The sequence below is a fragment of the Notolepis coatsorum genome (genome assembly GCF_963971535.1).
Source record: "Notolepis coatsorum genome assembly, chromosome: 2".
Lineage (NCBI taxonomy): Eukaryota > Metazoa > Chordata > Actinopteri > Aulopiformes > Paralepididae > Notolepis > Notolepis coatsorum.
The window spans coordinates 233,648,685-233,658,684 of record NC_140166.1 but is presented as its reverse complement, the minus strand read 5'-3'; positions in this window follow the sequence as shown (position 1 = coordinate 233,658,684).

Here is a 10,000-nt window from a genome sequence, read left to right as displayed (position 1 = left end):
AGGACTCGTTAATGTAGCATGTTGCAAACAAATTTTTACCAGAAACTTAAATAAGCCAAAAGCAAACACAAAATTCTATAAGCAAAGAACCACTACAACAGAAGGAAAACTTTTCTCAATTTATAAAATAATAATAATATACTCATGAAAATAAAAGTAATAAAAAGTCACTTGTAGGAAGCAGGATAACAAAAATTTTTCATTCATTCCCTTTGGTACAGAGCCATTAATCAAATGAATATAGTAACCTGTCTCCCCTCTGAGGGCATTGTAGACTAACAAGTCCTTTAAACAATAAGATTGCATTAGGAGTAAATAGAGAGATACGGTACACTCTTAAGCAAGGACATAGTGGTGCTAATCACTCAAATAAACACTTGAAATGTCAGTAGATGTGTATATCTCCGGGACCGATGATCCTTTCTTGCTTACTCCTCCATGGTGGCCGTCTGGAAACATCATCTACGGAGGGAGCACAGCGGATACATCTCCTTCTTAGGTCGGTCTCTGGGCTGCCTGGTAGGCCTGCAGAAGTGCAGGAGGCACCAAGTGTGTAGATAGTCCCGTTCGTCTCCTCGTCTCCCGCATCTCTTATGCCGCTCGATGTCATGCCTTGGCAAAAAGCAGGCCCCTCAGGATGATGGCATCCTGCCAATCGTTAATAAGGGTCACGCCATGGAGTAGGATGTCTCTTGACTCCATCGTTGTAGCTACGAAAGCTGATGTAAATCCACTAGGGACAGGGTGGACTGTAAACTCTGGAGCTGCAGGTCTCTAAACTACCAAAGTAGCTATGTATCAAAAGTCAAGTTAGACCGCGCTCTCAGTATATGACACTGGGTGCTGAAATCCCAAACATTTAAGCAGAATAAAGCCGAAGGCCGGACCAGCACTCTCAGATTTAAAAAAATTGTTTTTAATGGCAGCCTATAGTACAGACATGTTTCGGAACAGGTGTTCCATCTTCAGTGTAATAGGCTAGCAGTGATAGCTTGTAAAAATGGGAGCTATATACCATGTGGGCAGGAAGTGACATCATAGAGGTGAGCTTGGGAATGCTAGTGAACTTTGACCTCCAGAGTAAGGACTCGTTAATGTAGCATGTTGCAAACAAATTTTTACCAGAAACTTAAATAAGCCAAGGTGTGAAGGGTTAACCTTCTGTAGTGTGGTAGTGAAGGGTTAACCTTCTGTAGTGTGGTAGTGAAGGGTTAACCTTCTGTAGTGTGGTAGTGAAGGGTTAACCTTCTGTAGTGTGGTAGTGAAAGGTTAACCTTCTGTAGTGTGGTAGTGAAAGGTTAACCCTCTGTAGTGTGGTAGTGAAAGGTTAACCTTCTGTAGTGTGGTAGTGAAGGGTTAACCTTCTGTAGTGTGGTAGTGAAAGGTTAACCTTCTGTAGTGTGGTAGTGAAAGGTTAACCTTCTGTAGTGTGGTAGTGAAGGGTTAACCTTCTGTAGTGTGGTAGTGAAGCGTTAACCTTCTGTAGTGTGGTAGTGAAAGGTTAACCTTCTGTAGTGTGGTAGTGAAAGGTTAACCTTCTGTAGTGTGGTAGTGAAGGGTTAACCTTCTGTAGTGTGGTAGTGAAGGGTTAACCTTCTGTAGTGTGGTAGTGAAAGGTTAACCTTCTGTAGTGTGGTAGTGAAAGGTTAACCTTCTGTAGTGTGGTAGTGAAAGGTTAACCTTCTGTAGTGTGGTAGTGAAGGGTTAACCTTCTGTAGTGTGGTAGTGAAGGGGTTAACCGTCTGTAGTGTGGTAGTGAAGGGTTAACCTTCTGTAGTGTGGTAGTGAAAGGTTAACCATCTGTAGTGTGGTAGTGAAATGGTTAACCTGTAGTGTGGTAGTGAAAGGTTAACATTCTGTAGTGTGGTAGTGAAGGGTTAACCTTCTGTAGTGTGGTAGTGAAAGGTTAACCAGGTTAACCTTCTGTAGTGTGGTAGTAAAAGGTTAACCGTCTGTAGTGTGGTAGTGACAGGGTTAACCTTCTGTAGTGTGGTAGTGAAAGGTTAACCTTCTGTAGTGTGGTAGTGAAAGGTTAACCGTCTGTAGTGTGGTAGTGAAAGGTTAACCTTCTGTAGTGTGGTAGTGAAAGGTTAACCTTCTGTAGTGTGGTAGTGAAAGGTTAACCTTCTGTAGTGTGGTAGTGAAAGGTCTCTGTAGTGTGGTAGTGAAAGGTTAACCTTCTGTAGTGTGGTAGTGAAAGGTTAACCGTCTGTAGTGTGCTAGTGAAATGTTAACCTTCTGTAGTGTGGTAGTGAAAGGGTTAACCTTCTGTAGTTGGTAGTGAAAGGTTAATCTTCTGTAGTGTGGTAGTGAAAGGTTAACCTTCTGTAGTGTGGTAGTGAAAGGGTTAACCTTCTGTAGTGTGGTAGTGAAAGGTTAACCTTCTGTAGTGTGGTAGTGAAAGGTTAACCTTCTGTAGTGTGGTAGTGAAAGGTTAACCTTCTGTAGTTTGGTAGTGAAAGGTTAACCGTCTGTAGTGTGTTAGTGAAAGGTTAACCATCTGTAGTGTGGTAGTGAAAGGTTAACCTTCTGTAGTGTGGTAGTGAAAGGTTAACCTTCTGTAGTGTGGTAGTGAAAGGTTAACCTTCTGTAGTGTGGTAGTGAAAGGTTAACCTTCTGTAGTGTGGTAGTGAAAGGTTAACTCTGTAGTGTGGTAGTGAAAGGTTAACCTTCTGTAGTGTGGTAGTGAAGGGTTAACCTTCTGTAGTGTGGTAGTGAAAGGTTAACCTTCTGTAGTGTGGTAGTGAAAGGTTAACCTTCTGTAGTGTGGTAGTGAAAGGGTTAACCTTCTGTAGTGTGGTAGTGAAGGGTTAACCTTCTGTAGTGTGGTAGTGAAAGGTTAACCGTCTGTAGTGTGGTAGTGAAAGGTTAACCTTCTGTAGTGTGGTAGTGAAAGGTTAACCGTCTGTAGTGTGGTAGTGAAGGTTAACCGTCTGTAGTGTGGTAGTGAAGGTTAACCTTCTGTAGTGTGGTAGTGAAAGGTTAACCGTCTGTAGTGTGGTAGTGAAGGGTTAACCGTCTGTAGTGTGGTAGTGAAGGGTTAACCTTCTGTAGTGTGGTAGTGAAAGGGTTAACTGTCTGTAGTGTGGTAGTGACAGGGTTAACCTTCTGTAGTGTGGTAGTGAAAGGGTTAACCTTCTGTAGTGTGGTAGTGAAAGGGTTAACCTTCTGTAGTGTGGTAGTGAAATGTTAACCTTCTGTAGTGTGGTAGTGAAAGGTTAACCGTCTGTAGTGTGGTAGTGAAAGGTTAACCGTCTGTAGTGTGGCAGTGAAAGGTTAACCGTCTGTAGTGTGGTAGTGAAAGGTTAACCGTCTGTAGTGTGGTAGTGAAGGGTTAACCGTCTGTAGTGTGGTAGTGAAGGGTTAACCGTCTGTAGTGTGGTAGTGAAGGGTTAACCTTCTGTAGTGTGGTAGTGAAAGGGTTAACCGCCTGTAGTGTGGTAGTGACAGGGTTAACTTTCTGTAGTGTGGTAGTGAACGGGTTAACCTTCTGTAGTGTGTTAGTGAAAGGGTTAACCTTCTGTAGTGTGGTAGTGAAATGTTAACCTTCTGTAGTGTGGTAGTGAAAGGTTAACCTTCTGTAGTGTGGTAGTGAAAGGTTAACCGTCTGTAGTGTGGTAGTGAAGGGTTAACCGTCTGTAGTCTGGTAGTGAAGGTTAACCGTCTGTAGTCTGGTAGTGAAGGGTTAACCGTCTGTAGTGTGGTAGTGAAAGGTTAACCTGCTGTAGTGTGGTAGTGAAAGGTTAACCGTCTGTAGTGTGGTAGTGAAGGGTTAACCGTCTGTAGTCTGGTAGTGAAGGGTTAACCGTCTGTAGTGTGGTAGTGAAGGGTTAACCGTCTGTAGTGTGGTAGTGAGAGGTTAACCGTCTGTAGTGTGGTAGTGAAGGGTTAACCGTCTGTAGTGTGGTAGTGAACGGTTAACCTTCTGTAGTGTGGTAGTGAAGGGTTAACCGTCTGTAGTGTGGTAGTGAAAGGTTAACCTTCTGTAGTGTGGTAGTGAAGGGTTAACCGTCTGTAGTGTGGTAGTGAAAGGTTAACCTTCTGTAGTGTGGTAGTGAAGGGTTAACCGTCTGTAGTGTGGTAGTGAAAGGTTAACCTTCTGTAGTGTGGTAGTGAAGGGTTAACCGTCTGTAGTGTGCTAGTGAAGGGTTAACCTTCTGTAGTGTGGTAGTGAAAGGTTAACCTTCTGTAGTGTGGTAGTGAAAGGTTAACCTTCTGTAGTGTGGTAGTGAAGGGTTAACCGTCTGTAGTGTGGTAGTGAAAGGTTAACCTTCTGTAGTGTGGTAGTGAAGGGTTAACCGTCTGTAGTGTGCTAGTGAAGGGTTAACCTTCTGTAGTGTGGTAGTGAAAGGTTAACCTTCTGTAGTGTGGTAGTGAAAGGTTAACCTGGGTGTAGCGCTGAGGACCCAGGGGAGTGCAGTGTCCAATGTCGTGCCAGAAGGTGGCGCTATGACTGCAAACTTTACATTTTGGCCTGTAACTTTTGAACCGTAACTGGTTCTGGATTCCGTGGGTCCAGATGAATCTATCCCATGTGCCATTTTGGCCAGATGGTGGCGCTATAACCATGATCTTTACGCATATCTCAAGAACCATTCTGTCAGAGCAGGTGGCACAGCCTGGGAGCGCCCCCTGGAGGTTACCTGTCGCTGTCACCCCCCCCCCCCCCCCCCCCCCCCCGACACACACACTCTCTCAGGAGCGCCCCCTGCAGGGTACCTGTTGCTGTCACACCCCCCCCCCCCCGACACACACTCTCTCAGGAGCGCCCCCTGCAGGTTACCTGTCGCTGTCACACCCCCCCCCCCCGACACACACGCTCTCAGGAGCGACCCCTGGAGGTTACCTGTCTCTGTCACACCCCCCCCCGACACACACTCTCTCAGGAGCGCCCCCTGGAGGTTACCTGTCTCTGTCACACCCCCCCCCCGACACACACTCTCTCAGGAGCGCCCCCCGGAGGTTACCTGTCGCTGTCACACCCCCCCCGACACACACACTCTCTCAGGAGCGCCCAGCAAGGCACCTGTTGCTAATCACCAATCAGGGCTCCTGTCTCCCTGCCAGCAGCCAATGGGAGTCTAAACGCTGACCTGCCCGAGGACGACGCCAGTTCCCGAACCACCCCACGCTCGCCTTGACTCCCCGGTATTTTTCGACCCACTCGCTTGCCCCCCATTTTTTCTCTCTCTCTCGCCTACCCCTCCTATTCAGACCCCGGACCCCCGGACCCCCATTCCCAGGAGTTGTTTTTGACTGCCTTGGCGCGCCACATAACGCGACACGATAAGATCCAGTCTAAAGGGCTGCTTTTTCATATAGCGCTTTTATACCGTATATATATACGCTTCTGTCTCGCTCCCCTGTACGGGAGGCTGGGAGCAATTTTAACATGGCAGCAAACTGCACATCTTGATTATAAATAATGTTGTCGTGAAGTTTGTTCTGTTGGGAGCGTAAGGCCTAACCTACGACTCACGGTGTAATAGCTTCGTGTAGAAGATGACCCCTACGAGACACCTGTTTCTTCATGTGATTACCCCTACGAGACACCTGTTTCTTCATGTGATGACCCCTACGAGACACCTGTTTCTTCATGTGATTACCCCTACGAGACACCTGTTTCTTCATGTGATGACCCCTACGAGACACCTGTTTCTTCATGTGATTACCCCTACGAGACACCTGTTTCTTCATGTGATTACCCCTACGAGACACCTGTTTCTTCATGTGATTACCCCTACGAGACACCTGTTTCTTCATGTGATTACCCCTACGAGACACCTGTTGCTTCATGTAGAAGATTACCCCTACGAGACACCTGTTTCTTCATGTAAAAGATTACCCCTACGAGACACCTGTTTCTTCATGTGATTACCCCTACGAGACACCTGTTTCTTCATGTGATTACCCCTACGAGACACCTGTTTCTTCATGTGATTACCCCTACGAGACACCTGTTTCTTCATGTGATTACCCCTACGAGACACCTGTTTCTTCATGTGATTACCCCTACGAGACACCTGTTGCTTCATGTAGAAGATTACCCCTACGAGACACCTGTTTCTTCATGTAGAAGATGACCCCTACGAGACACCTGTTTCTTCATGTGATGACCCCTACGAGACACCTGTTTCTTCATGTGATTACCCCTACGAGACACCTGTTTCTTCATGTGATTACCCCTACGAGACACCTGTTTCTTCATGTGATTACCCCTACGAGACACCTGTTTCTTCATGTGATTACCCCTACGAGACACCTGTTTCTTCATGTGATTACCCCTACGAGACACCTGTTTCTTCATGTGATTACCCCTACGAGACACCTGTTGCTTCATGTAGAAGATTACCCCTACGAGACACCTGTTTCTTCATGTAAAAGATTACCCCTACGAGACACCTGTTTCTTCATGTGATTACCCCTACGAGACACCTGTTTCTTCATGTGATTACCCCTACGAGACACCTGTTTCTTCATGTGATTACCCCTACGAGACACCTGTTTCTTCATGTGATTACCCCTACGAGACACCTGTTTCTTCATGTGATTACCCCTACGAGACACCTGTTGCTTCATGTAGAAGATTACCCCTACGAGACACCTGTTTCTTCATGTAGAAGATGACCCCTACGAGACACCTGTTTCTTCATGTGATGACCCCTACGAGACACCTGTTTCTTCATGTGATTACCCCTACAAGACACCTGTTTCTTCATGTGATTACCCCTACGAGACACCTGTTTCTTCATGTGATTACCCCTACGAGACACCTGTTTCTTCATGTGATTACCCCTCTGAGACACCTGTTTCTTCATGTGATTACCCCTACGAGACACCTGTTTCTTCATGTGATTACCCCTACGAGACACCTGTTTCTTCATGTGATTACCCCTACGAGACACCTGTTTCTTCATGTGATTACCCCTACGAGACACCTGTTTCTTCATGTGATTACCCCTACGAGACACCTGTTTCTTCATGTGATTACCCCTACGAGACACCTGTTTCTTCATGTGATTACCCCTACGAGACACCTGTTTCTTCATGTAGAAGATGACCCCTATGAGACACCTGTTTCTTCGTTCCTCAGAATATTGGTCTTCATCCTGCTACAGAAAGCAAGAAATATGGTCTAATATTAACGTTAGGTTATGACTATAACCAAGTTCTGTTAGTTAGGGGCGATGCTTGGCATCACTACTGCACTATCTCGCGTACGTGCACGCGTACTGAATAAACCACAAATGTACCTCTAATACCAGTATTAGTCTGACCACACCCCTCATCAGCTTACCTTCATAAGCAGGTGTGTGGTCACCTGCTCTCCTCCTTCCCAAGCTTTCACCACAAGGTGAGGACAAGGGCTGCAGCGGCCGTCTGATGCCAAGCATCGCCCCTAACTAACAGAACTTGGTTATAGTCATAACCTAACGTTCCGTATCGTTAGTGGCTTAGCTTGGCATCACTACTGCACAAGGGAGGCCAAGCGGAGCCACTTGGCTGACAAATACACCCCGCTGACAGCCCCCCAAAACCATCAGAACAGGGAGGGCCGAGCCCCCCCGACCCCCCCTAATGGAGGGTAGCCCCCCTATTAGGGACGTCACGGGAGGGCGACGGACCCGACCGTGCGAAGAGGCACTCAAGCAACTCAACGCACAGGGTGAGCAGACCGTGGCTTGACCCCACGACTACACACACGCACAACCCGCATGCCACCCGGGAACGAACGGAGGAACAACCTCGTTACTGCCCCCAGAATCACGGGGTCAAGGGCAAACCCAACCCCGTGGCAAGGCCGTAGCAGCGGAGCACGAAGGAAGACCCAGACCCACCAAAAGGACTGGACTCCCTAGAATGGGGGCCCGGAGAAGTCCATGATGCCAGCATCAAGACCCCACCAGGTGGGCACGTAGTGCCCCGCCCCCCACATCGCCAGCGTATTCGGACAAAGGCCCCTCAGTTACTGCACCTGGTATTCCCAGGCGGAACCAACCAGGCCAGAACCTGCCCAGCTTCCGAGATCGGACGAGACCGGGCGTGTTCAGGTCGGTATGGCCGTAAGCTGAGCGGGCCCCGTCCCCCCAATAGTACACCGCCTGGCACACTGACCCTGCAGAACAGGCAGTCAGCATGGCCGTAAGCACACAAAAAAGGTTAACCAACGGAAGCAGGCAGCGCACCGGGGAAAAACCAGGCAACAGGCTGTTAACCCTAGCCTGGAGACTGCGGACGAGACAGGCGCCAGAGGGGACAGCTGAACACAGCCGCCCCGGCGGAAGGAGCGTAAGCTGGCGGTGTTGCATGACCAAGCCTCCATTTAACAACCCCCACCCAGAGGGGTCGAGGCAGAGAAGGCTGACACGATTGGCAGACGTCATGAACGTGCAGGGGCACCCTCAAACGGTGAACCCGGGAGTTGACACTGCTCCAACACACCAGGGAATCAACCACCTCGGTGTTACCCAATGCGGTGGTTGTTCCTATAACCCCTCAAGAAAAAACTCCAAAACACACCTGCGGGTATACACCGGCTATACCGCAGTACAAGTGTTTCAGTTTCCAAAAAGGGTTAACCCAGGCCTACGGGTCGCAAACATCACTTCGGACCGGGCCTGGCGGTACGGGAAGCACAGGGTCACCAGAGGAGGTCAAAAAACCACCCCCACAGGCCCCTCTTCGCCATGCGTGAGAGAGGAGCGAAAAATAATGGAGAACCAGCCCCTAAGCACACCGTACCTGGTATTCCCCGGCGGTCTCCCAACCAAGTACTAACCAGGACCAACCTGTGTAGCGGCCGAGATCCGACGAGATCGAGCGCGTACAGAATGGCATGGCCGTAAGCCATGACGACAGTGCTGAGTAAAAACATACCCAACCAGGGTCTCCATAGCGCTTAACCCTGTGACACCCAGACCGACCTGGCATTTTTCCCCCTGAAAAAAGCCCAAGTCCCTCAGGGTACCAGAACAGCAGATCTGCATCCCCGGCGGACAACGGGTTCAACTGATCTGGACCAGCGTGACCAGAACCAGTCCTGTGCCCTAACCACGCCGACATGCCTACTCCAGGAGAAGGGCAGATATGCGTGTTGATCTTAACATGAAAAGAAGGCGCCACCCAGACGTTCGGACGAACCGCGCCTGGTGGCCCACCCCAAGGGCGTGAGACCCCACTACATATGTTCAGATCCATCCCGTCATCATCCCCCAGACATGAACGAGAATCCGTCGACAACCCACCCAGGTCATGGGATGTGGTCGTCGGAAGAGGAAAAACCCCCATCTCAGTTGCTTTATAAAAACGCTGTTTCAACCACAAGCAACCAAGGCGTGCCAGTCAATCGCCTGTTTACAGCGAGCTAGCACTATACGTGCGTCGGGACACACCCCCATCAATGAACAGGCTATTTAGACCTGTCATTGAATCCCCAAGGCGCCCAGGGGAACGACAAGAGGGGTGTGACACTCCCTAACTCCAACACTTCTGGAATAGAAAGAAGGAAGCATCAACAGTATGTATCCCAGTCTACACAGCCGGGGTAAAAAATGTTCACATTTTTACATCCCACCACCCTCCCATAGGAAAGAGACGGGGATCCCCAGAGAGACTTCCCACGCGAGCTGTACAGATTGAAAAGAATATATTGCACCTTGAGCCATGTAAAAAACTGGTTTTAGGGCCTCCGGGGAAGAGGCACTGAACCCATACACACTCAATAAACGAATTGAATCGAATATACATACAATAGAAAAGGACCCTTCTAGAGGGTCCACTCACTTTGACAATCTGAGGAGGAAGGCTCTGTACTCTGATGGAGGCTTCCTCACATGGAAGAAGGAGTCCGAACTCACAGAAGGCCTGAATAGGCGCTTGGTGAGGAGGAGCCCTGACCACCCCCCCTGAAAACAGATCCATCACATGGACCTGAACAGCACACGGAAGTCCTACCAACAGAGACGCGCACGGTGACGTACTCTATGGCGGGGGAATTCCT